A 27,361-nucleotide genomic window follows, 5' to 3' on the forward strand; every position below is an offset into this window, starting at 1 on the left:
CCACCCATTTTCCCCAACGATTGCAAAACCAAAGAGATAAAAACTAAAAAGAGCTTACAATCCCTAAAAATTACAAACACTCTTCGGAATTATCTCTCTCTACATTTGTGCATTGTGCTTTTCCATTTTAGATGTACACTTTTTTCTGAAATCAAAACTTTGAGTTTTCACTCTCCCTTCATCCCGAAAGCAAAAAAGGCAAAAAGCTCAACACAAAAAAAAAATTTTATAGTTGATGTATGGAAAAAATTTAAAACAATAAAAATGTAAATAAAGAAAATTTATTCAGACAACACAAATGAACACAAAAATTTTGTTATCCAAGTTTGGGAAATTCCACTTGTTTAACACTAATGGCTTGGTATTTTACAAGAAAGAGATTTCTTCTACACATGTTTTAAAAATGGATATGCATGTTGGAAACGTGTTAAAGATGCAAATGAGCTATGGATGGAAAACTTTTAAAGAGAATAACAAACGCTAATTAAATTCTCAAGTGAACTTGCGATGGGATATTTACCCGAGTCAAACATGCCATTATTTTGCCCATTTGCAAAAAGCCGACATAATAATCATAGATGTTAGTAAAGTGATTTATCATGCATAACGGGCTATATTTTTTGTAAGAAATGACTTTTTGATTGGGAGTCAGCACTCAGTTCAAAATCCCCCGCCACCCCCGTTTCCCGACGATTGCAAAACCTGAGATATAAAAAAGATAAAGAGCTTACAATCCCTAAAAATTACAGACACTCTTTGGAATTATCTCTCTCTACATATGTGCATTGTACTTTTCCATTTTAGATGTAGACTCTTTTCTTAAATCAAAACTTTGAGTTTTTGCACTCCCTTCATCCTGAAAACAAAAAAGGCAAAAACCTCACAACAAAATAAAAATTTTATAGTTGATGTATGCAAAAAATTTAAAACAATTACAAATGTAAATAAAGAAAATTTATTCACACAACACAAATGAAGACAAAAATTTTGTTATCCAAGTTTGGGAAATTCCACTAGTTTAACCCTAATAGCTTGGAATTTTACAAGAAATAGATATCTTCTACACGTTTTAAAAATGGATATGCTTGTTTGAAACATGTTAAATATGCAAAAGAGCTATGGATGCAAAGCTTTTAAAGAGAATAACAAACGCTCATTAAATTCTCAAGTGAACTTGCGGTGGAATAATTACTCGAGTCAAACATGCCATTATTTTGCCCATGTGCAAAAAGCTGACATAATAATCATAGATGATTGTAAAGTGATTTATCATGCGTAACGGGCTTTATTTTTTTAAGAATTGACTTTTGGATTGGGAGTCAACACTCAGATAAAAATCCCCCGCCTCCCCCTTTTCCCGACGATTGCAAAACCAGAGATATAAAAATGAAAAAGTGCTTACAATCCCTAAAAATTACAGACACTCTTTGGAATTATCTCTCTCTACATTTTTGCATTGTGCATTTCCATTTTAGATGTACAAATTTTTCTTAAATTAAAACTTCGAGTTTTTCGCTCTCCCTTCGTCCCTAAACAAAAAAGGCAAACAGATCACAACAAAATGAAAATTTTATAGTTGATGTACGGAAAAAATTTAAAACAATAAAAAAAGTAATTAAAGAAAATTTATTCGCACACCACAAATGAACACAAAAGTTTTGTTATCCAAGTTTGGGAAATTCCACTAGTCCAACACTAATATCTTGGAATTTTACATGAAGGAGATTTTTTCTACACATGTTTTAAAAATGGATATGCATGCTAGAAACATATTAAAGATTCAAATGACCTATGGATCCAAAGATTTTAAAGAGAATAACAAATGCTCATTAAATTCTCAAGTGAACGTGAGGTGGGAAATTTGCCCGAGACAAACAAGCCATTATTTTGCCCATTTTGAAAAAGTTGACCTAACAATCATAGATGATTGTAAAGTGATTTGTCATGCGTAACGGGCTATATTTTTGTAAGAAATGACTTATGGATTGGAAGTCAACATTCGGTTAAAAGTCGCTTGCCTCCCTCTTTTCCCGAAGATTAGAAAACCTTAGATATAAAAATGAAAAAGTGCTTACGATCCCTAAAATTACACACACTCTTTGGTATTATCTCTCTCTACATTTGTGCATTGTGCATTTCCATTTTAGATGTACATTTTTTTCTTAAATCAGAACTTTGGATTTTTGCTCTCCCTTCATCCCGTAACAAAAAAGGCAAATAGATCACAACAAAATAAAAATTTTATAGTTGATGTGTGGAAAAAATTTAAAACAATAACTAATTTAAATAAAAAGTATTTGTTCACACACCACAAATGAACACAAAAGTTTTTTTATCCAAGTTTGGAAAATTCCATTAGCCCAACCCTAATAGCTTAGAATTTTACACGAAGGAGATTTTTTCTACACATGTTTTAAAAATGGATATGCATGCTTGAAACATGTTAAAGATTCAAATGTCCTACGGATCCAAAGCTTTTAAAGAGAATAACAAACTCTCATTAAATTCTCAAGTGAACGTGCGGTGGGATATTTGCCCGAGTCAAACAAGCCATTATTTTGCCCATTTTCAAAAAGTTGACCTAAAAATCATAGATGATTGTAAAGTGATTTATCATGCGTAACGGGCTATAATTTTGTAAGAAATGACTTATGGATTGGAAGTCAACACTCAATTAAAAATCGCTCGCCTCCCCCTTTTCCCTATAATTGCAAAACCTTAGATATAAAAATGAATAAGTGCTTACGATCCCTAAAAATTACAGACACTCTTTGGAATTATCTCTCTCTGCATTTGTGGATTGTGCATTTCCATTTTAGATGTACACTTTTTTCTTAAATTAGAACTTTGAGTTTTCGCTCTCCCTTCATCCCATAAACGGAAAAGGTAAATAGATCACAAAAAAATAAAAATTTAATAGTTGATGTGTGGAAAAAATTTAAAACAATAAGTAATGTAAATAAAAAATATTTATTCACACACCTCAAATGAACACAAAAGTTTTGTTATCTAAGTTTGGGAAATTCCATTAGTCCAACTGTAATAACTTGGAATTTTACATGAAGGAGATTTTTTCTACACATGTTTTTAAAATGGATATGCATGCTTGAAACATGTTAAAGATTCAAATGTCCTATGGATCCAAAGCTTTAAAGGAGAATAAAAAACGCTAAATAAATTCTAAAGTGAAAGTGCGGTGGGATATTTATCCGAGTCTAAGAAATTATTATTTTGCCCATTTTCAAAATTTTGACCTAAAAATCAAATATGATTGTAAAGTTATTTATCATGCGTAACGGGAAATATTTTCGTAAGAAATGACTTATGGATAGCAATTCAACACTTAGTTAAAAATCCTCCGCCACCCATTTTTCCCGATGATTGCAAAACCTGAGATATAAAAACTAAAAAGTGCTGACAATCCCTAAAAGTTACTGACACTATTCAGAATGATCTCTATCTACATTTGTGCATTGTGCTTTTCCATTTTAGATGTACACTTTTTTCTTAAATCAAAACTTGAGTTTTCGCTCTCCCTTCATGCCGAAAAAAAAAAGGCAAAATGCACACAACAAAATAAAAATTTTGTAGTTGATGTATGGAAAAAATTTAAAACAATAACAAATGAAAATTAAGAAAATTTATTCACACAACACATATGAACACAAAAGTTTTGTTATCCAATTTTGGGAAATTCCTCTAGTTTAACCCTAATAGCTTGCAATTTTACAAGAAAGAGATTTCTTCTACACATGTTTTAAAAATGGATATGCATGATTGAAACATGTTAAAGATTCAAATGAGCTATGGATGCAAAGCTTTCAAAGAGAACAAACGCTCATTAAATTCTCAAGTGAACTTGCAGTGGGATATTTACCCGAGTCAAACATGCCATTATTTACCCCATTTGCAAAAAGCTGACATAACAATCATAGATGATTGTAAAGTGATTTATCAGTCATAACGGGCTACATTTTTGTATGAAATGACTTTTGGATTGTGAGTCAACACTCAGTTGAAAATCCCCCGCCTCCCCCTTTTCCCGACGATTGCAAAACCTGAGATATAAAAACGAAAAAGTGCTTACAATCCCTAAAAATTACAGACACTCTTTGGAATTATCTCTCTCTACATTTTTGCATTGTGCACTTCCATTTTAGATGTACACATTTTTCTTAAATTAAAACTTCGAGTTTTTCGCTCCCCCTTCGTTCCGTAAACAAAAGAGGCAAACAGATCACAACAAAATGAAAATTTTATAGTTGATGTACGGAAAAAATTTAAAACAATAAAAAAAGTAATTAAAGAAAATTTATTCGCACACCACAAATGAACACAAAAGTTTTGTTATCCAAGTTTGGGAAATTCCACTAGTCCAACACTAATATCTTGGAATTTTACATGAAGGAGATTTTTTCTACACATGTTTTAAAAATGGATATGCATGCTAGAAACATGTTAAAGATTCAAATGACCTGTGGATCCAAAGCTTTTAAAGAGAATAACAAACGCTCATTAAATTCTCAAGTGAACGTGAGGTGGGATATTTGCCCGAGACAAACAAGCCATTATTTTGCCCATTTTGAAAAAAATGACCTAACAATCATAGATGATTGTAAAGTGATTTGTCATGCGTAACGGGCTATATTTTTGTAAGAAATAACTTAAGGATTGGAAGTCAACATTCGGTTAAAGATAGCTCGCCTCCCTCTTTTCCCGACGATTAGAAATCCTTAGATATAAAAACGAAAAAGTTCTTATGATCCCTAAAAATTACAAAAACTCTTTGGACTTATCTCTCTTTACATTTGTGCATTGTGCATTTCAATTTTAGATGTACACTTTTTTATTAAATCATAACTTTGAGTTTTCACCCTCCCTTCATCCCGTAACAGAAAAGGCAAATAGATCACAACAAAATAAAAATTTTATAGTTGATGTGTGGAAAAAATTTAAAACAATAACTAATGTAAATAAAAAATATTTACTCACACGCCACAAATGAACACAAAAGTTTTGTTATCCATGTTTGGAAAATTCCATTAGTCCAACCCTAATAGCTTAGAATTTTACATGAAGGAGATTTTTTCTACACATGTTTTAAAATTGGATATGCATGCTTGAAACATGTTAATGATTCAAATATCCTATGGATCCAAAGCTTTTAAAGAGAATAACAAACTCTCATTAAATTCTCAAGTGAACGTGAGGTGGGATATTTGCCCGAGACAAACAAGCCATTATTTTGCCCATTTTGAAAAAGTTGACCTAACAATCATAGATGATTGTAAAGTGATTTGTCATGCGTAATGGGCTATATTTTTGTAAGAAATGACTAATGGATTGGAAGTCAGCATTCGGTTAAAAATCGCTCGCCTCCCTCTTTTCCCGACAATTAGAAAACCATAGATATAAAAACGAAAAAGTGCTTACGATCCCTAAAAATTACAAAAACTCTTTGGGCTTATCTCTCTCTACATTTGTGCATTGTGCATTTCCATTTTAGATGTACACTTTTTTCTTAAATCAGAACTTTAAGTTTTCGCTCTCCCTTCATCCCGTAACAGAAAAGGCAAATAGATCACAACAAAATTAAAATTTTATAATTGATGTGTGGAAAAAATTTAAAACAACAACTAATTTAAATAAAAAGTATTTGTTCACACACCACAAATGAACACAAAAGTTTTTTTATCCAAGTTTGGAAAATTCCATTATCCCAACCCTAATAGCTTAGAATTTTACACGAAGGAGATTTTTTCTACACATGTTTTAAAAATGGATATGCATGCTTGAAACATGTTAAAGATTCAAATGTCCTACGGATCCAAAGCTTTTAAAGAGAATAACAAACTCTCATTAAATTCTCAAGTGAACGTGCGGTGTGATATTTGCCCGAGTCAAACAAGCCATTATTTTGCCCATTTTCAAAAAGTTGACCTAAAAATCATAGATGATTGTAAAGTGATTTATCATGCGTAACAGGCTATATTTTTGTAAGAAATGACTTTTGGATTGGAAGTCAACACTCAATTAAAAATCGCTCGCCTCCCCCTTTTCCCTATAATTGCAAAACCTTAGATATAAAAATGAATATGTGCTTACGATCCCTAAAAATTACAGACACTCTTTGGAATTATCTCTCTCTACATTTGTGGATTGTGCATTTCCATTTTAGATGTACACTTTTTTCTTAAATTAGAACTTTGAGTTTTCGCTCTCCCTTCATCCCATAAACAGAAAAGGTAAATAGATCACAAAAAAATAAAAATTTAATAGTTGATGTGTGGAAAAAATTTAAAACAATAAGTAATGTAAATAAAAAATATTTATTTACACACCTCAAATGAACACAAAAGTTTTGTTATCTAAGTTTGGGAAATTCCATTAGTCCAACTGTAATAACTTGGAATTTTACATGAAGGAGATTTTTTCTACACATGTTTTTAAAATGGATATGCATGCTTGAAACATGTTAAAGATTCAAATGTCCTATGGATCCAAAGCTTTAAAGGAGAATAAAAAATGCTAAATAAATTCTAAAGTGAAAGTGCGGTGGGATATTTATCCGAGTCTAAGAAATTATTATTTTGCCCATTTTCAAAATTTTGACCTAAAAATCAAATATGATTGTAAAGTTATTTATCATGCGCAACGGGAAATATTTTTGTAAGAAATGACTTATGGATAGCAATTCAACACTCAGTTAAAAATCCTCCGCCACCCATTTTTCCCGATGATTGCAAAACCTGAGATATAAAAACTAAAAAGTGCTGACAATCCCTAAAAATTACTGACACTATTCAGAATGATCTCTATCTACATTTGTGCATTGTGCTTTTCCATTTTAGATGTACACTTTTTTCTTAAATCAAAACTTTGAGTTTTCGCTCTCCCTTCATGCCGAAAAAAAAAAGGCAAAATGCACACAACAAAATAAAAAATTTTGTAGTTGATGTATGGAAAAAATTTAAAATAATAACAAATGAAAATAAAGAAAATTTATTCACACAACACAAATGAACACAAAAGTTTTGTTATCCAATTTTGGGAAATTCCTCTAGTTTAACCCTAATAGCTTGCAATTTTACAAGAAAGAGATTTCTTCTACACATGTTTTAAAAATGGATATGCATGATTGAAACATGTTAAAGATTCAAATGAGCTATGGATGCAAAGCTTTCAAAGAGAACAAACGCTCATTAAATTCTCAAGTAAACTTGCGGTGGGATATTTACCCGAGTCAAACATGCCATTATTTATCCCATTTGCAAAAAGCTGACATAATAATCGTAGATGATTGTAAAGTGATTTATCAGTCGTAACGGGCTACATTTTTGTAAGAAATGACTTTTGGATTGGGAGTCAACACTCAGTTAAAAATCCCCCGACTCCCCCTTTTCCCGACGATTGCAAAACCTGAGATATAAAAACAAAAAAGTGCTTACAATCCCTAAAAATTACAGACACTCTTTGGAATTATCTCTCTCTACATTTTTGCATTGTGCATTTCCATTTTAGATGTACACATTTTTCTTAAATTAAAACTTCGAGTTTTTCGCTCTCCCTTCGTCTCGTAAACAAAAAAGGCAAACAGATCACAACAAATTGAAAATTTTATAGTTGTTGTACGGAAAAAAATTAAAACAATAAAAAAAGTAATTAAAGAAAATTTATTCGCACACCACAAATGAATACAAAAGTTTTGTTATCCAAGTTTGGGAAATTCCACTAGTCCAACACTAATATCTTGGAATTTTACATGAAGGAGATTTTTTCTACACATGTTTTAAAAATGGATATGCATGCTAGAAACATGTTAAAGATTCAAATGACCTATGGATCCAAAGCTTTTAAAGAGAGTAACAAACGCTCATTAAATTCTCAAGTGAATGTGAGGTGGGATATTTGCCCGAGACAAACAAGCCATTATTTTGCCCATTTGGAAAAAATTGACCTAACAATCATAGATGATTGTAAAGTGATTTGTCATGCGTAACGGGCTATATTTTTGTAAGAAATGACTTATGGATTGGAAGTCAACATTCGGTTAAAGATAGCTCGCCTCCCTCTTTTCCCGACGATTAGAAATCCTTAGATATAAAAACGAAAAAGTTCTTATGATCCCTAAAAATTACGAAAACTCTTTGGACTTATCTCTCTCTACATTTGTGCATTGTGCATTTCCATTTTAGATGTACACTTTTTTCTTAAATCATAACTTTGAGTTTTCGCTCTCCCTTCATTCCGTAACAGAAAAGGCAAATAGATCACAACAAAATAAAAATTTTATAGTTGATGTGTGGAAAAAATTTAAAACAATAACTAATGTAAATAAAAAATATTTATTCACACACCACAAATGAACACAAAAGTTTTGTTATCCATGTTTGGAAAATTCCATTAGTCCAACCCTAATAGCTTAGAATTTTACATGAAGGAGATTTTTTCTACACATGTTTTAAAAATGGATATGCATGCTTGAAACATGTTAATGATTCAAATATCCTATGGATCCAAAGCTTTTAAAGAGAATAACAAACTCTCATTAAATTCTCAAGTGAATGTGCGGTGGGATATTTGCCCGAGTGAAACAAGCCATTATTTTGCCCATTTTCAAAAAGTTTACCTAACAATCATTGATGATTGTAAAGTGATTTGTCATGCGTAACGGGCTATATTTTTGTAAGAAATTATTTATGGATTGGAAGTCAACACACAGTTAAAAATCGCCCGCCTCCCCCTTTTCCCGACGATTGCAAAACCTGAGATATGAAAACGAAAAAGTGCTTACCATCCCTAAAATTACACACACTCTTTGGAATTATCTCTCTCTACATTTGTGCATTGTGGATTTCCATTTTATATGTACATTTTTTTCTTAAATCAGAACTTTGGATTTTCGCTCTCCCTTCATCCCGTAACAAAAAAGGCAAGTAGATCACAACAAAATAAAATTTTATAGTTGATGCGTGGAAATTTTTTTTAAAAATAAGTAATGTAAATAAAAAATATTTATTCACACACCACAAATGAACACAAAAGTTTTGTTATCGATGTTTGGGAAATTCCATTAGTCCAACCCTAATAACTTGGAATTTTTGCATGAAGGAGATTTTTTCTACACATGTTTTAAAAATGGATGTGCATGCTTGAAACTTGTTAAGGATTCAAATGACCTATGGATCCAAAGCTTTTAAAGAGAATAACAAACGCTCATTAAATTATCAAGTGAACGTACGGTGGGAGATTTACCAGAGTTTAACAAGTCATTATTTTGCCCATTTTCAAAAATTTTGCCTAACAATCATAGATGATTGTAATGTGATTTATCATGCGTAACGGGCAATATTTTTGTAAGAAATGACTATTGGATTGCAATTCACACTCAGTTAAAAATCCTCCACCACCCCTTTTTTCAGACGATTGCACAACCTGAGATATAAAAACTAAAAAGAACTTACAATCCCTAAAATTACAGACACTCTTCGGAATTATCTCTGTCTACATTTGTTCATTGTGCTTTTCCATTTTAGTTGTACACTTTTTTCTTAAATCAAAACTATGAGTTTTCGCTCTCCCTTCATCCCGAAAACAAAAAAGGCAAAAAGCTCACAACAAAATAAAAATTTTATAATTGATGCATGGAAAAAATTTAAAATATTAACAAATGTAAATAAAGAAAATTTAATCACACAACACAAATGAACACAAAAGTTTTGTTATCCAAGTTTGGGAAATTCTACTAGTTTAACCCTAATAGCTTGGAATTTTACAAGAAAGAGATTTATTCTACACATGTTTTAAAAATGGATATGCATGTTTGATGCATATTGAAGATGCAAATTAGCTATGGATGCAAAGCTTTTAAAGAGAATAACAAACGTTCATTAAATTCTCACGTGAACTTGCAGTGGGATATTTACCCGAGTCAAACATGCCATTATTTTACCCATTTGCAAACAACTGACATAATAATCATAGATGATTGTAAAGTGATTTATCAGTCGTAACGGGCTATATTTTTGAAAGAAATGACTTTTGGATTTGGAATCAACACTTAGTTAAAAATCCCCCGCCTCCCCCTTTTCCCTATGATTGCAAAACCTTAGATATAAAAACGAATAAGTGCTTACGATCCCTAAAAATTACAGACACTCTTTGGAATTATCTCTCACTACATTTATGGATTGTGCATTTCTATTTTAGCTGTACACATTTTTCTTAAATCAAAACTTCGAGTTTTTCGCTCTCCCTTCAACCCGTAAACAAAAAAGACAAAAAGATCACAACAAAATGAAAATTTTATAGTTGATGTACGGAAAAAATTTAAAACAATAAGTAAAGTAAATAAAGAAAATTTATTCACACACCACAAATTAACAAAAAAGTTTTCTTATCTAAGTTCGGGAAATCCCACTAGTCCAACAATAATATCTTCGAATTTTACATGAAGGAGATTTTTTCTACACATGTTTTAAAAATGGATATGCATGCTAGAAACATGTTAAAGATTCAAATGACCTATGGATCCAAAGCTTTTAAATAGAATAACAAATGCTCATTAAATTTTGAAGTGAACGTGAGGTGGGATATTTGCCCGAGACAAACAAGCTATTATTTTGCCCATTTTGAAAAAGTTGACCTAAAAATCATAGATGATTGTAAAGTGATTTGTCTTGCGTAATGGGCTATATTTTTGTAAGAAATGACTAATGGATTGGAAGTCAACATTCGGTTAAAAATCGCTCGCCTCCCTCTTTTCCCGACAATTAGGAAACCTTAGATATAAAAATGAAAAAGTGCTTACGATCCCTAAAAATTACAAAAACTCTTTGGACTTATCTCTATCTACATTTGTGCATTGTGAATTTCCATTTTAGATGTACACTTTTTTCTTAAATCAGAACTTTGAGTTTTCGCTCTCCCTTCATCCCGTAACAGAAAAGGCAAATAGATCACAACAAAATAAAAATTTTATAGTTGATGTGTGGAAAAAATTTAAAATAATAACTCATTTAAATAAAAAATATTTGTTCACACACCACAAATGAACACAAAAGTTTTTTTATCCAAGTTTGGAAAATTCCATTAGTCCAACCCTAATAGCTTAGAATTTTACATGAAGAGATTTTTTCTACACATGTTTTAAAAATGGATATGCATGCTTGAAACATGTTAAAGATTCAAATGTCCTACGGATCCAAAGCTTTTAAAGAGAATAACAAACTCTCATTAAATTCTCAAGTGAACGTGCAGTGGGATATTTGCCCAAGTCAAACAAACCATTATTTTTACCATTTTCAAAAAGTTGACCTAACAATCATAGATGATTGTAAAGTGATTTGTCATGCGTAACGGGCTATATTTTTGTAAGAAATTATTTATGGATTGGAAGTCAACACACAGTTAAAAATCGTTCGCCTCGCCCTTTTTTCCCTACGATTGCAAAAGCTGAGATTTAAAAACTAAAAAGAGCATAAAATCCCTAAAAATTCCAGGCACTCTTTGGAATTATCTCTCTATATATTTGTGCATTGTGTTTTTCCATTTTAGATGTAGACTTTTTTCTTAAGTCAAAACTTTGAGTTTTCGCTCTCCCTACATCCCGGAAACAAAAAAGGAAAAAAGCTCACAACAAAATAAATATTTTATAGTTGATGTATGGAAAAAATTTAAAACAATAACAAATGCAAATATAGAAAATTTATTCACACAACACAAATGAACACAAAAGATTTTTTATCCAAGTTTGAGAAATTCCACTAGTTTAACCCTAATAGCTTGGAATTTTACACGAAAGGGATTTCTTCTACACATGTTTTAAAAATGGATTTGCATGTTTGAAACATGTTAAAGATGCAAATGAGCTATGGATGCAAGGCTTTTAAAGAGAATAACAAACGCTCATTAAATTCTCAAGTGAAGTTGCGGTGGGATATTTAGCAGAGTCAAATATGCCATTATTTTGCCAATTTGCAAAAAGCCGACATAATAATCATAGATGATTGTAAAATGATTTATCAGTCGTATCAGGCTATATTTTTGTAAGAAATGACTTTTGGATTGGGAGTCCACATTCAGTTAAAAATCCCCCGCCTCCCCCTTTCCAAACGATTGCAAAACCAGAGATATAAAAACGAAAAAGTGCTTACAATGCCTAAAAATTACAGACACTCTTTGGAATTATCTCTCTCTACTTTTGTGCATTGTGCATTTCCATTTTAGATGTACACATTTTTCTTAAATCTAAACTTCAAGTTTTTCGCTCTCCCTTCATCCCGTAAACAAAAAAGGCAAATAGATCACAACAAAATGAAACTTTTGTAGTTGATGTACGGAAAAAATTTTAAACAATAAAAAAGTAAATTAAAAAAAATTCTTCACACACCACAAATGAACACAAAAGTTTTGTTATCCAAGTTTGGGAAACTCCACTAGTCCAACACTAATATCTTGGAATTTTACATGAAGGAGATTTTTACTACACATGTTTTAAAAATGGATATGCATGCTAGAAAAATGTTAAAGATTCAAATCACCTATGGATCCAAAGCTTTTAAAGAGAATATCAAACGCTCATTAAATTCTCAAGTGAACATGCGGTGGGATATTTACCCGAGTCTAACAAGTCATTATTTTGCCTATTTTCAAAAATTTGACATAACAATCATAGATGATTCTTAAGTGATTTATCATGGGTAACGGGCTATATTTTTGTAAGAAATGACTTATGGATTGCAATTCAACACTCAGTTAAAAATCCTCCGCCACCCATTTTTCCCGACGATTGCAAAACCTGAGATAAAAAACTAAAAAGAGCTTACAATCCCAAAAAATTACAGACACTCTTATCTCTCTCTACATTTGTGCATTGTGCATTTCCATTTTAGATGTACGTTTTTTTCTTAAATCAGCACTTTGAATTTTCACTCTCCCTTCATCCCGTAACAAAAAAGGCAAGTTGATCACAACAAAATAAAATTTTATAGTTGATGTGTGGAAAAAATTTAAAACAATAATTAATGTAAATAAAAAATATTTATTCACACACCACAAATGAACACAAAAGTTTTGTTATCCAAGTTTTGGAAATTCCATTAGTCCAACCCTAATATCTTGGAATTTTACATGAAGGAGATTTTTTCTACACATGTTTAAAAAATGGATATGCATGCTTGAAACATGTTAAAGATTCAAATGACCTATGGATCCAAAGCTTTTAAAGAGAATAACAAACGCTCATTAAATTCTCAAGTGAATGTGTGGTGGGATATTTACCCTAGTCTAACAAGTCATTATTTTGCCCATTTTCAAAAATTTGACCTAACAATCATAGATGATTGTAAAGTGATTTATCATACGGAACGGGCTATATTTTTTTAAGAAATGACTTATGGATTGCAATTTAACACTCAGTTAAAAATCCTCCGCCACAAATTTTTCCCGACTATTGCAAAACTTGAGATATAAAAACTAAAAAAAGCTTACAATCCCTAAAAAATATAGACACTCTTCGGAATTATCTCTCTATACATTTGTGCATTGTGCTTTTCCATTTTAGATGTACACTTTTTTCTTAAATCAAAACTTTGAGTTTTCGCTTTCCCTTCATCCCGAAAACAAAATAGGTAAAAAGCTCACGACAAAATAAAAATTTTATAGTTGATGTATTGAAAAAAATTAAAACAATAACAAATGTAAATAAAGAAAATTTATTCACACAAATAAATGAACACAAAAGTTTTGTTATCCAAGTTTTGGAAATTCCACTAGTTTAACCCTAATAGCTTGGAATTTTGCAAGAAAGAGATTTCTACAACACATGTTTTAAAAATGGATGTGCATGTTTGAAACATGTTAAAGATGCAAATGAGCTATGGATGCAAAGCTTTTAAAGAGAATAACAAACGCTCATTAAATTCTCAAGTGAAGTTGTTGTGGGATATTTACCCAAGTCAAACATGCCATTATTTTGCCCATTTGCAAAAAGCCGACATAATAATCATAGATGATTGTAAATTGATTTATCAGTCCTAACGGGCTATATTTTTTTAAGAAATGACTTTTGGATTGGGAGTCATCACTCAGTTAAAAATACCCTGCCTCCCCCTTTTCCTGACGATTGCAAAACTCGAGATATTAAAATGAAAAAGTGCTTACAATCCCTAAAAATTACAGTCACTCATTGGAATTATCTCTTTCTACATTTGTGCATTGTGCATTTCCGTTTTAGATGTACACATATTTCTTAAATCAAAACTTCGAGTTTTTCGCTCCCCCTTCATCCCGTAAAATAAAAAGGCAAATAGATCACAACAAAATGAAAATTTTATAATTGATGGAGGGAAAAAATTTTAAAAATTACAAAAAGTAAATAAAGAAAATTTATTCACACACCATAAATGAACACAAAAGTTTTGTTATCCAAGTTTGGGAAATTCCACTAGTCCAACACTAATGTCTTGGAATTTTACATGAAGGAGATTTTTTCTACACATGATTTAAAAATGGATATGCATGCTAGAAACATGTTAAAGATTCAAATGACCTATGGATCCAAGGCTCTTAAAGAGAATAACAAACGGTCATTAAATTCGTGGGTTATTTGCTCGAGTCAAACAAGCCATTATTTTGCCCATTTTCAAAAAGTTGACCTAACAATCATAGGTGATTGTAAAGTGATTTGTCATGCGTAATGGGCTATATTTTTGTAAAAAATGACTTATGGATTGGAAGTCAACACTCAGTTAAAAATCGCCCGCCTCCCCCTTTTACCGACGATTGCAAAACCTTAGATTTAAAAACTAAAAAGTGCTTACGATCCCTAAAAGTGACAGACTCTCTTTGGAATTATCTCTCTCTACATTTGTGCATTATGAATTTGCAATTTAGATGTACACTTTTTCTTAAGTCAGAACATTGAGTTTTTGCTCTCCCTTCATCCCGTAAACAGAAAAGGCAAATAGATCGCAAGAAAACAAAAAATTAATAGTTGATGTGTGAAAAAAATTTAAAATAATAACTAATGTAAATAAAAAATATTTATTCACACACCACCAATGAACACCAAAGTTTTGTTATCGAAGTTTGGGAAATTCCATTAGTCCAACCCTAATAACTTGGAATTTTACATGAAGGAGATTTTTTCTCCACATGTTTTAAAAATGTATGTGCATGCTTGAAACATGTTAAGGATTCAAATTACCTATGGATCCAAACCTTTTAAAGAGAATAACAAACGCTCATTAAATTATCAAGTGAACGTGCGGTGGGATATTTACCAGAGTTTAACAAGTCATAGATAATTGTAATGTGATTTATCATGCGTAACGGGTATATTTTTGTAAGAAATGACTTATGGATAGCAATTCAACACTCAGTTAAAAATCCTCCACCACCCATTTTTCCTGACGATTGCGAAACCTGAGATATAAAAACTAAAAAGAGCTTACAATCACTAAAAATTACAGACACTCTGCCGAATTATCTCTCTCTACATTTTTGCATTGTGCTTTTCCATTTTAGATGTACACTTTTTTTTAAATCAAAATTTTGAGTTTTCGCTCTCCCTTCATCCCGAAAAAAAAAAAGGCAAAAAGCTCACAACAAAATAAAAATTTTATAGTTGATGTGTGGAAAAAATTTAAAATAATAACAAATGTAAATAAAGAAAATTTATTCACACAACACAAATGAACACAAAAGTTTTGTTATCCAAGTTTGGGAAATTCTACTAGTTTAACCCTAATAGCTTGGAATTTTACAAGAAAGAGATTTATTATACACATGTTTTAAAAATGGATATGCATGTTTGAAGCATCTTGAAGATGCAACTGAGCTATGGATGCAAAACTTTTAAAGAGAATAACAAACGCTCATTAAATTCTCACGTGAACTTGCAGTGGGATATTTACCCGAGTCAAACATGCCATTATTTTACCCAATTGCAAAAAGCTAACATAATAATCATAGATGATTGTAAAGTGATTTATCAGTCGTAACGGGCTATATTTTTGTAAGAAACGACTTATGGATTGGAAGTCAACACTCAGTTAAAAATGGCCCACCTCCCCCTTTTCCCGATGATTGCAAAAACTAAGAAATAAAAACGAATAAGTGCTTACGATCCCTAAAACTTACACACACTCTTTGGAATTATCTCTCTCTACATTTGTACATTGTGCATTTCCATTTTAGATGTACACTTTTTTCTTAAATCAAAACTTTGAGTTTTCGCTCTCCCTTCATCCCGTAAACAGAAAAGGCAAATAGATCACAACAAAATAAAAATTTTATTGGTGATGTGTGGAAAAAATTTAAAACAATAAGTAATGAAAATAAAAAATATTTATTCACACACTACAAATGAACACAAAAGTTTTGTTATCCAAGTTTGGGAAATTCCATTAGTCCAACCCTAATAGCTTGGAATTTTACATGAAGGAGATTTTTTCTACACATGTTTTAAAAATAGATATGCATGCTTGAAACATGTTAAAGATTCAAATGTCCTATGGATCCAAAGCTTTTAAGGAGAATAAAAAACGCTAAATAAATTCTCAAGTGAAAGTGCGGTGGGATATTTACCCGAGTCTAAGAAGTCATTATTTTGCCCATTTTCAAAATTTTGACCTAACAATCATATATGATTGTAAAGTGATTTTTCATGTGTAACGGGCAATATTTTTCTAAGAAATGACTTATGGATAGCAATTCAACACTCAGTTAAAAATCCTCCGCCACCCATTTTTCCAGACGATTGGGAAACCTGAGATATAAAAACTAAAAAGATCTTACAATCACTAAAAATTAAGACACTCTGTCGAATTATCTCTCTCTACATTTGTGCATTGTGCTTTTCCATTTTAGCTGTACACTTTTTTCTTCAATAAAAACTATGAGTTTCGCTCTCCCTTCATCCCGAAAACAAAAAAGCCAAAAAGCTCACAACAAAATAAAAATTTTATAGTTGATGTATGGAAAAAATTTAAAACAATAACAAATGTAAATAAAGAAAATTTATTCACGCAACACAAATGAACTCAAAAGTTTTGTTATCCAAGTTTGGGAAATTCCACTAGTTTAACCCTCATAGCTTGGAATTTTACAAGAAAGAGATTTCTTCTACACATGTTTTAAAAATGGATATGCATGATTGAAACATGTTAAAGATTCAAATGAGCTATGGAGGCAAAGCTTTCAAAGAAAATAACAAACGCTAATTAAATTCTCAAGTGAACTTGCGGTGGGATATTTACCCGAGTCAAACATGCCGTTATTTTGCCCATTTACAAAAAGCTGACATAATTATCATAGATGATTGTAAAGTGATTTATCAGTCATAACGGGTTATATTTTATTAAGAAATGACTTTTGGATTGGGAGTCAACACTCAATTAAAAATCCCCCGCCTCCCCCTTTTCGCGACGATTGGAAAACCTTAGATATAAAAACGAAAAAGTGCTTACAATCCCTAAAAATTACAGACTCACTTTGGAATTATCTCTCTCTACATTTGTGCATTGTGCATTTCCATTTTAGATGTACACATTTTTGTTAAAAAAATACTTCGAGTTTTTCGCTCTCCCTTCATCCCGTAAACAAAAAATGCAAATAGATCACAACAAAATGAATATTTTATAGTTAATGTACGAAAAAAATTAAAAAAAATAAAAATAGTAAATAAACAAAATTTATTCACAGACCACAAATGAACACAAAATTTTTGTTATCCAAGTTTGGGAAATTCCACTAGTCCAACACTAATATCTTGGAATTTAACATGAAGGAGATTTTTTCTACACATGTTTTAAAAATGGATATGCATGCTAAAAATATGTTAGAGATTCAAATGACCTATGGATCCAAACCTTTTAAGGAGAATAACAAACACTTATTAAATTCTCAAGTGAACGTGCGGTGTGATATTTGCCCGAGTCAAACAAGCCATTATTTTGCCCATTTTCAAAAAGTTGACCTAAAAATCATAGATGATTGTAAAATGATTAGTCATGCGTACGAGATATATTTTTGTCAGAAATGACTTATGGATTGGAAGTCAACACTCAGTGAAAAATCGACTGCCTCCCCCTTTTCCCTATGATTGCAAAACTTTAGATACAAAAATGAATAATTGCTTACGGTTCCTAAAAATTACAGACACTCTTTGGAATTATCTCTCTCTACATTTGTGGATTGTACATTTCCATTTTAGTTGTACACTTTTTTCTAAAATCAGAACTTTGAGTTTTCGCTCTCCCTTCATCCCGTAAACCGAAAAGGCAAATAGATCACAACAAAATAAAAATTTCATAGTTGATGTGTGGAAAAAATTTAAAACAATAAGTAATGTAAATAAAAAATATTTATTCACACACCACAAATGAACACAAAAGTTTTGTTATCCAAGATTGGGAAATTCCATTAGTCCAACCCTAATAACTTGGAATTTTACATGAAGGAGATTTTTTCTACACATGTTTTAAAAAAGGATTTGCATGCTTGAAACATGTTAAAGATTCAAATGTCCTATGGATCCGAAGCTCTTAAAGAGAATAAAAAACGCTAAATAAATTCTAAAGTGAAAGTGCGGTGGATATTTATCCGAGTCTAAGAAGTCGTAATTTTTCCCATTTTCAAAATTTTGACGTAACAATCATAGATGATTGTAAAGTGCTTTATCATGCGTAACGGGGAATATTTTTGTAAGAAATGACTTATGGTTAGCAATTCAACACTCAGTTAAAAATCCCTCACCTCCCCCTTTTCACTATGATTGCAAAACCTTAGATATAAAAATGAATAAGTGCTTACGATCCCTAAAAATTACAGACACTCTTTGGAATTATCTCTCTCTACATATGTGGATTGTGCATTTCCATTTTAGATGTACAATTTTTTCTTAAATTAGAACTTTGAGTTTTCGCTTCCCCTTCATCCCCTAAACAGAAAAGGTAAATAGATCACAACAAAATAAAAATTTAATAGTTGATGTGTGGAAAAAATTTAAAACAATAAGTAATGTAAATAAAAAATATTTATTCACACACCACAAATGAACACAAAAGCTTTTTTATCTAATTTTGGGAAATTCCATTAGTCCAACTGTAATAACTTGGAATTTTACATGAAGGATATTTTTTCTACACATGTTTTAAAAATGGATATGCATGCTTGAAACATGTTAAAGATTCAAATGTCCTATGGATCCAAAGCTTTAAAGGAGAATAAAAAATACTAAATAAATTCTAAAGTGAGAGTGCGGTGGGATATTTATCCGAGTCTAAGAAATTATTATTTTGCCCATTTTCAAAAGTTTGACCTAAAAATCAAATATGATTGTAAAGTGATTTATCATGTGTAACGGGCAATATTTTTGTAAGAAATGACTTATGGATAGCAATTCAACACTCAGTTAAAAATCCTCCGCCACCCATTTTTCCCGATGCTTGCAAAACCTGAGATATAAAAACTAAAAAGTGCTGATAAACCCTAAAAATTACTGACACTCTTTGGAATTATCTCTCTCTACATTTGTGCATTGTGCTTTTCCATTTTAGATGTACACTTTTTTCTTAAATCAAAACTTTGAGGTTTCGCTCTCCCTTCATGCCGAAAAAAAAAGGCAAAATGCACAGAACAAAATAAAAATTTTGTAGTTGATGTATGGAAAAAATTTAAAACAATAACAAATGAAAATAAAGAAAATTTATTCACACAACACAAATGAACACAAAAGTTTTGTTATCCAAGTTTGGGAAATTCCTCTAGTTTAACGCTAATAGCTTGGAATTTTACAAGAAAGAGATTTCTTCTACGCATGTTTTAAAAATGGATATGCATGATTGAAACATGTTAAAGATTCAAATGAGCTATGGATGCAAAGCTTTCAAAGAGAACAAACGCTCATTAAATTCTCAAGTGAACTTGCGGTGGGATATTTACCCAAGTCAAACATGCCATTATTTTGCCCATTCGTAAAAAGCTGACGTAATAATCATAGATGATTGTAAAGTGATTTATCAGTCGTAACGGGCTATATTTTTGTAAGAAATGACTTTTGGATTGGGAGTCAACACTCAGTTAAAAATCCCCCGCCTCCCCCTTTTCAAGACGATTGGAAAACCTGAGATATAAAAACGAAAAAGTGCTTACAATACCTAAAAATTACAGACACTCTTTGGAATTATCTCTCTTTACATTTGTGCATTGTTCATTTCCATTTTAGATGTACACATTTTTTTAAAATAAAAACTTCGAGTTTTTCGCTCTCCCTTCATCCCGTAAACAGAAAAGGCAAAGAGATCACAACAAAATGAAAATTTTATAGTTGATGTACGGAAAAAATTTAAAACAATAAAAAAAGTAAATAAAGAAAATTTATTCACACACCAAAAATGAACACAAAAGTTTTGTTATCCAAGTTTGGGAAATTCCACTAGTCCAACACTAATATCTTGGAATTTTACATGAAGGAGATTTTTTCTACAGATGTTTTAAAAATGGATATGCATGCTAGAAACATGTTAAAGATTGAAATGACCTATGGATCCAAAGCTTTTAAGGAGAATAACAAACACTTATTAAATTCTGATGTGAACGTGTGGTGGGATATTTGCCCGAGTCAAAGAAGCCATTATTTTGCCTTAACCTAGAAGTCATAGATGATTGTAAAGTGATTTGTCATGCGTAACGGGCTATATTTTTGTATGAAATGACTTATGGATTGGAAGTCAACACTCAGTTAAAAATCGCCCGCCTCCCCCTTTTCCCTACGATTGCAAAACCTTAGATATAAAAACGAATAAGTGCTTACGATCCCTAAAAATTACAGACACTCTTTGGAATTATCTCTCTCTACATTTATAGATTGTGCATTTCCATTTTAGATGTACACTTTTTTCTTAAATCAGAACTTTGAGTTTTCGCTCTCCCTTCATCCCGTAAACAAAAAAGGCAAATAGATCACAGGAAAATGAAAATTTTATAGTTGATGTACGGAAAAAATTAAAAACAATAAAAAAAGTAAGTAAAAAAAATTTATTCACACACCACAAATGAACACAAAAGTTTTTTTATCCAAGTTTGGGAAATTCCACTAGTCCAACACTAATATCTTGGAATTTTACATGAAGGAGATTTTTTCTACGAATGTTTTAAAAATGGATATGAATGTTCGAAACATGTTAATGATTCAAATGACCTATGGATCCAAAGCTTTTAAGGAGAATAACAAACCCTTATTAAATTCTCAGGTGAACGTGCGGTATGATATTTGCCCGAGTCAAACAAGCCATTATTTTGCCCATTTTCAAAAAGTTGACCTAAAAATCACACATGATTGTAAAGTGATTTGTCATGCGTAACGGGCTATATTTTTTTAAGAAATGCCTCTTGGATTGGAAATCTACTCTCAGTTAAAAATCACCCGCCTCCCCCTTTTCCCTACGATTGCAAAACCTTAGATATAAAAACGATTAAGTGCTTACGTTCCCTAAAAATTAGAGACACTCTTTGGAATTATCTCTCTCTACATTTGTGGATTGTGCATTTCCATTTTAGATGTACACTTTTTTCTTAAATCAGAACTTTGAGTTTTCGCTCTCCCTTCATCCCGTAAACCAAAAAGGCAAATAGATCACAACAAAATAAAATTTTAATAGTTGATGCGTGGAAAAAATTTTAAAAAATAAGTAATTTAAATAAAAAATATTTATTCACACACCACAAATGAACACAAAAGTTTTGTTATCCAAGTTTGGGAAATTCCATTAGTCCAACCCTAATAACTTGGAATTTTACATGAAGAAGATTTTTTCCACACATGTTTTAAAAATGGATATGCATGCTTGAAACATGTTAAAGATTCAAATGTCCTATGGATCCAAAGCTTTTAAGGAGAATAAAAAATGGTAAATAAATTCTAAAGTGAAAGTGCGGTGGGATATTTACCCGAGTCTAAAAAGTCATTATTTTGCCATTTTCAAAATTTTGACCTAACAATCATAGATGATTGTAAAGTGATTTATCATGTGTAACGGGAAATATTTTTGTAAGAAATGACTTATGGATAGCAATTCAACACTCAGTTAAAAATCCTCCGCCACCCATTTTTCCCAACGATTGCAAAACCTGAGATATAAAAACTAAAAAGTGCTTACAATCCCTAAAAATTACTGACACTCTTTGGAATTATCTCTTTCTAAATTTGTGCATTATGCTTTTCCATTTTATATGTACACTTTTTTCTTAAATGAAAACTTTGAGTTTTCGCTCTCCCTTCATCCCGAAAACAAAAAATGCAAAAAGATCACAACAAAATAAAAATTTTATAGTTGATGTATGGAAAAAATTTAAAGAAATAAAAAATGTAAATAAATAAAATTTATTCACACAACACAATGAACACAACAGTTTTGTTATTCAAGTTTGGCAAATTCCACAAGTTTAACCCTAATAACTTGGAATTTTACAAGAAAGAGATTTCTTCTACACATGTTTTAAAAATGGATATGAATGATTGAAACATGTTAAAGATTCAAATGAGCTATGGGTGCAAACCTTTCAAAGAGAATAACAAACGCTCATTAAATTCGCAAGTGAACTTGCGGTGGGATATTTACCCGAGTCAAACATGCCATTATTTTGACCATTTGTAAAAAGCTGACATAATAATCATAGATGATTGTAAAGTGATTTATCAGTCGTAACGGGCTATATTTTTGTAAGAAATGACTTTTGGATTGGGAGTCAACACTTAGTTAAAAATCCCCCGCCTCCCCCTTTTCTCGAAGATTGGAAAACCTGAGATATAAAAACGAAAAAGTGCTTACAATCCCTACAAATTACAGACACTCTTTGGAATTATCTCTCTCTACATTTGTGCATTGTGCATTTCTGTTTGAGATGTACACATTTTTGTTAAATAAAAACTTTGAGTTTTTCGCTCTCCCTTCATCCCGTAAACAAAAAAGGCAAATAGATCACAACAAGATGAAAATTTTATAGTTGATGTACGGAAAAATTTTAAAAAAATTAAAAAAGAAAATAAAGAAAATTTATTCACACACCACAAATGAACACAAAAGTTTTGTTATCCAAGTTTGGGAAATTCCACTAGTCCAACACTAATATCTTTGAATTTTACATGAAGGAGATTTTTTGTACACATGTTTTAAAAGTGGATATGCATGCATGAAACATGTTAAAGATTCAAATGTCCTATGGATCCAAAGCTTTTAAGGAGAACAAAAAATGTAAATAAATTCTCTAGTGAAAGTGCGATGGGATATTTACCCGAGTCTAAGAAGTCATTATTTTGCCCATTTCCAAAATTTTGACCTAACAATCATAGATGATTTTAAAGTGATTTATCATTCGTAATGGGCTATTTTTTTGTAAGAAATCACTTAAGGATAGCAATTCATCACTCAGTTAAAAATCCACCGCCACCCATTTTTCCCGACGATTGCAAAACCAGAGATATAAAAACTATAAAGTGCTTACAATCCCTAAAAATTACTAACACTCTTCGGAATTATCTCTCTCTACATTTGTGCATTGTGCTTTGCCATTTTAAATCTACACTTTTTTCTTAAATCAAAACTTTGAGTTTTCGCTCTCCCTTCATCCCGAAAACAAAAAAGGCAAAAAGCTCACAACAAAATAAACATTTTGTAGTTGATGTATGGAAAAAATTTAAAACAATAAGAAATGTAAAAAAAGAAAATTTATTCACACAACACAAATGAGCACAAAAGTTTTTTTATCCAAGTTTGGGAAATTCCACTAGTTTAACCCTAATTGCTTGGAATTTTACAAGAAAGAGATTTCTTCTACACCTGTTTTAAAAATGGATATGCATGATTGAAACATGTTAAAGATTCAAATGAGCTATGGATGCAAAGCTTTCAAAAAGAATAACAAACGCTCATTAAATTCTCAAGTGAACTTGTGGTGGGATATTTACCCGAGTCAAACATTTCATTATTTTGACCATTTGTAAAAAGCTGACATAATAATCATAGATGATTGTAAAGTGATTTATCAGTCGTAACGGGCTATATTTTTGTAAGAAATGACTTTTGGATTGGGAGTCAACACTTAGTTAAAAATCCCCCGCCTCCCCCTTTTCCCGAAGATTGGAAAACCTGAGATATAAAAACGAAAAAGTGCTTACAATCCCTACAAATTACAGACACTCTTTGGAATTATCTCTCTCTACATTTGTGCATTGTGCATTTCTGTTTGAGATGTACACATTTTTGTTAAATAAAAACTTTGAGTTTTTCGCTCTCCCTTCAACCCGTAAACAAAAAAGGCAAATAGATCACAACAAGATGAAAATTTTATAGTTGATGTACGGAAAAATTTTTAAAAAATTAAAAAAGTAAATAAAGAAAATTTATTCACACACTACAAATGAATACAAAACTTTTGTTGTCCAAGTTTGGGAAATTCCACTAGTCCAACACTAATATCTTGGAATTTTACATGAAGGAAATTTTTTCTACACATGTTTTAAAAATGGATATGCATGCTAGAAACATTTTAAAGATTCAAATAACCTATGGATCCAAAAATTTTAAGGAGAATAACAAACACTTATTAAATCCTCAAGTCAACGTGCGGTGTGATATTTGCCCGAGTCAAACAAGCCATTATTTTGCCCATTTTATAAAAGTTGACCTAAAAATCATAGATGATTGTAAAGTGATTTTTCATGCGTAACGGGCTATATTTTTGTAAGAAATGACTTATGGATTGGAAGTCAACACTCAGTTAAAAATCGCCCGCCTCCCCCTTTTCCCTATGATTGCAAAACCTTAGATATAAAAACGAATAAGTGCTTACGATCCCTAAAAATTACAGACACTCTTTGGAATTATCTCTCTCTACATTTGTGGATTGTGCATTTCCATTTTAGATGTACACTTTTTTCTTAAATCAGAGCTTTGAGTTTTCGCTCTCCCTTCATCCCGTAAACGGAAAAGGCAAATAGATCACAACAAAATAAAAATTTAATAGTTGATGTGTGGAAAAAATTTAAAACAATAAGTAATGTAAATAAAAAATATTTATTAACACACCACAAATGAACACAAAAGTTTTGATATCCAAGTTTGGGAAATTCCATTAGTCTAACCCTAATAACTTGGAATTTTACATGAAGGAGATTTTTTTTACACATGTTTTAAAAATGGATATGCATGCTAGAAATATGTTACAGACTCAAATGACCTATGGATCCAAAGCTTTTAAGGATAAAAACAAACATTTATTAAATTCTCAAGTGAACGTGCGGTGTGATATTTGCCCGAGTCAAACAAGCCATTATTTTACCCATTTTCAAAAAGTTGACCTAAAAATCATAGATGATTGTAAAGTGATTTGTCATGCATACGGGCTATATTTTTGTCAGAAATGACTTATGGATTGGAAGTCAACACTCAGTTAAAAATCGCCCGCCTCCCCCTTTTCCCTACGATTGCAAAACCTTAGATATAAAAACGAATAAGTGCGTACGATCCCTAAAAATTACAGACACTCTTTCGAATTATGTCTCTTCATTTGTGGATTGTGCGTTTCCATTTTAGATGTACACTTTTTTCTTAATTCAGAACTTTGAGTTTTCGCTCTCCCTTCATCCCGTAAACCGAAAAGGCAAATAGATCACAACAAAATAAAAATTTCATAGTTGATGTGTGGAACAAATTTAAAACAATAAGTAATGTAAATAAAAAATATTTATTCACACACCACAAATGAACACAAAAGTTTTGTTATCCAAGTTTGGGAAATTCCATTAGTCCAACCCTTATAACTTGGAATTTTACATGAAGGAGATTTTTTCTACACATGTTTTAAAAATGGATTTGCATGCTCGAAACATGTTAAAGATTCAAATGTCCTATGGATCCGAAGCTCTTAAAGAGAATAAAAAACGCTAAATAAATTCTAAAGTGAAAGAGCGGTGGGATATTTACCCGAGTCTAAGAAGTCATTATTTTTCCCATTTTCAAAATTTTGACCTAACAATCATAGATGATTGTAAAGTGATTTATCATGCGTAACAGCGAATATTTTTGTAAGAAATGACTTATGGTTAGCAATTCAACACTCAGTTAAAAATCCCTCGCCTCCCCTTTTCCCGACGATTGGAAAACCTGAGATATAAAAACGAAAAAGTGCTTACAATCCCTAAAAATTACAGACACTATTTGGAATTACCTCTCTCTACATTTGTGCATTGTGCATTTCCATTTTAGATGTACACATTTTTGTTCAATAAAAACTTCGAGTTTTTTGCTTTCCCTTCATGCCGTAAACAAAAAAGGCAAATAGATCACAACAAAATGAAAATTTTATAGTTGATGTACAGAAAAAATTAAAAACAATAAAAAAAGGAAATAAAGAAAATTTATTCACACACGACAAATGAACACAAAAGTTTTGTTATCCAAGTTTGGGAAATTCCACTAGTGCAACACTAATATCTTGGAATTTTACATGAAGGAGATTTTTTCTACACATGTTTTAAAAATGGATATGCATGCTAGAAACATGTTAAAGATTCAAATGACCTATGGATCCAAAGCTTTTAAGTAGAATTACAAACACTTATTAAATTCTCAAGTGAACGTGCGATGTGATATTTGCCCGACTCAAACAAGCTATTATTTTGCCCATTTTCAAAAAGTTGACCTAAAAATCATAGATGATTGTAAAGTGATTTGTCATGCGTAACGGGCTATATTTTTGTAAGAAATGACTTATGGATTGGAAGTCAACACTCAGTTAAAAATCGCCCACCTCCCCCTTCTCCCTATGATTGCAAAACCTTAGATATAAAAACGAATAAGTGCTTACAATCCCTAAAAATTACAGACACTCATTGGAATTATCTCTCTCTACATTTGTGGATTGTGCATTTCCATTTTAGATGTACACTTTTTTCTTAAATCAGAACTTTGAGTTTTCGCTCTCCCTTCATCCCGTAAACAGAAAAGGCAAATAGATCACAACAAAATAAAAATTTAATTGTTTATGTGTGGAAAAAATTTAAAACAATAAGTAAAGTAAATAAAAAATATTTATTCACACACCACAAATGAACACAAAAGTTTTGTTATCCAAGTTTGGGAAATTCCATTTGTCTAACCCTAATAACTTGGAATTTTACATGAAGAAGATTTTTTCTACACATGTTTTAAAAATAGATATGCATGCTAGAAATATGTTACAGATTCAAATGACCTATGGATCCAAAGCTTTTAAGGAGAAAAACAAACACTTATTAAATTCTCAATTGAACGTGCGGTGTGATATTTGCCTGAGTCAAACAAGCCATTATTTTACC

Source organism: Aristolochia californica, unplaced genomic scaffold (genome assembly GCF_029961685.1).
Source record: "Aristolochia californica isolate CCGP_79_NKW_82.1479 unplaced genomic scaffold, dmAriCali1.0.hap1 SCAF_7, whole genome shotgun sequence".
NCBI lineage: Eukaryota > Viridiplantae > Streptophyta > Magnoliopsida > Piperales > Aristolochiaceae > Aristolochia > Aristolochia californica.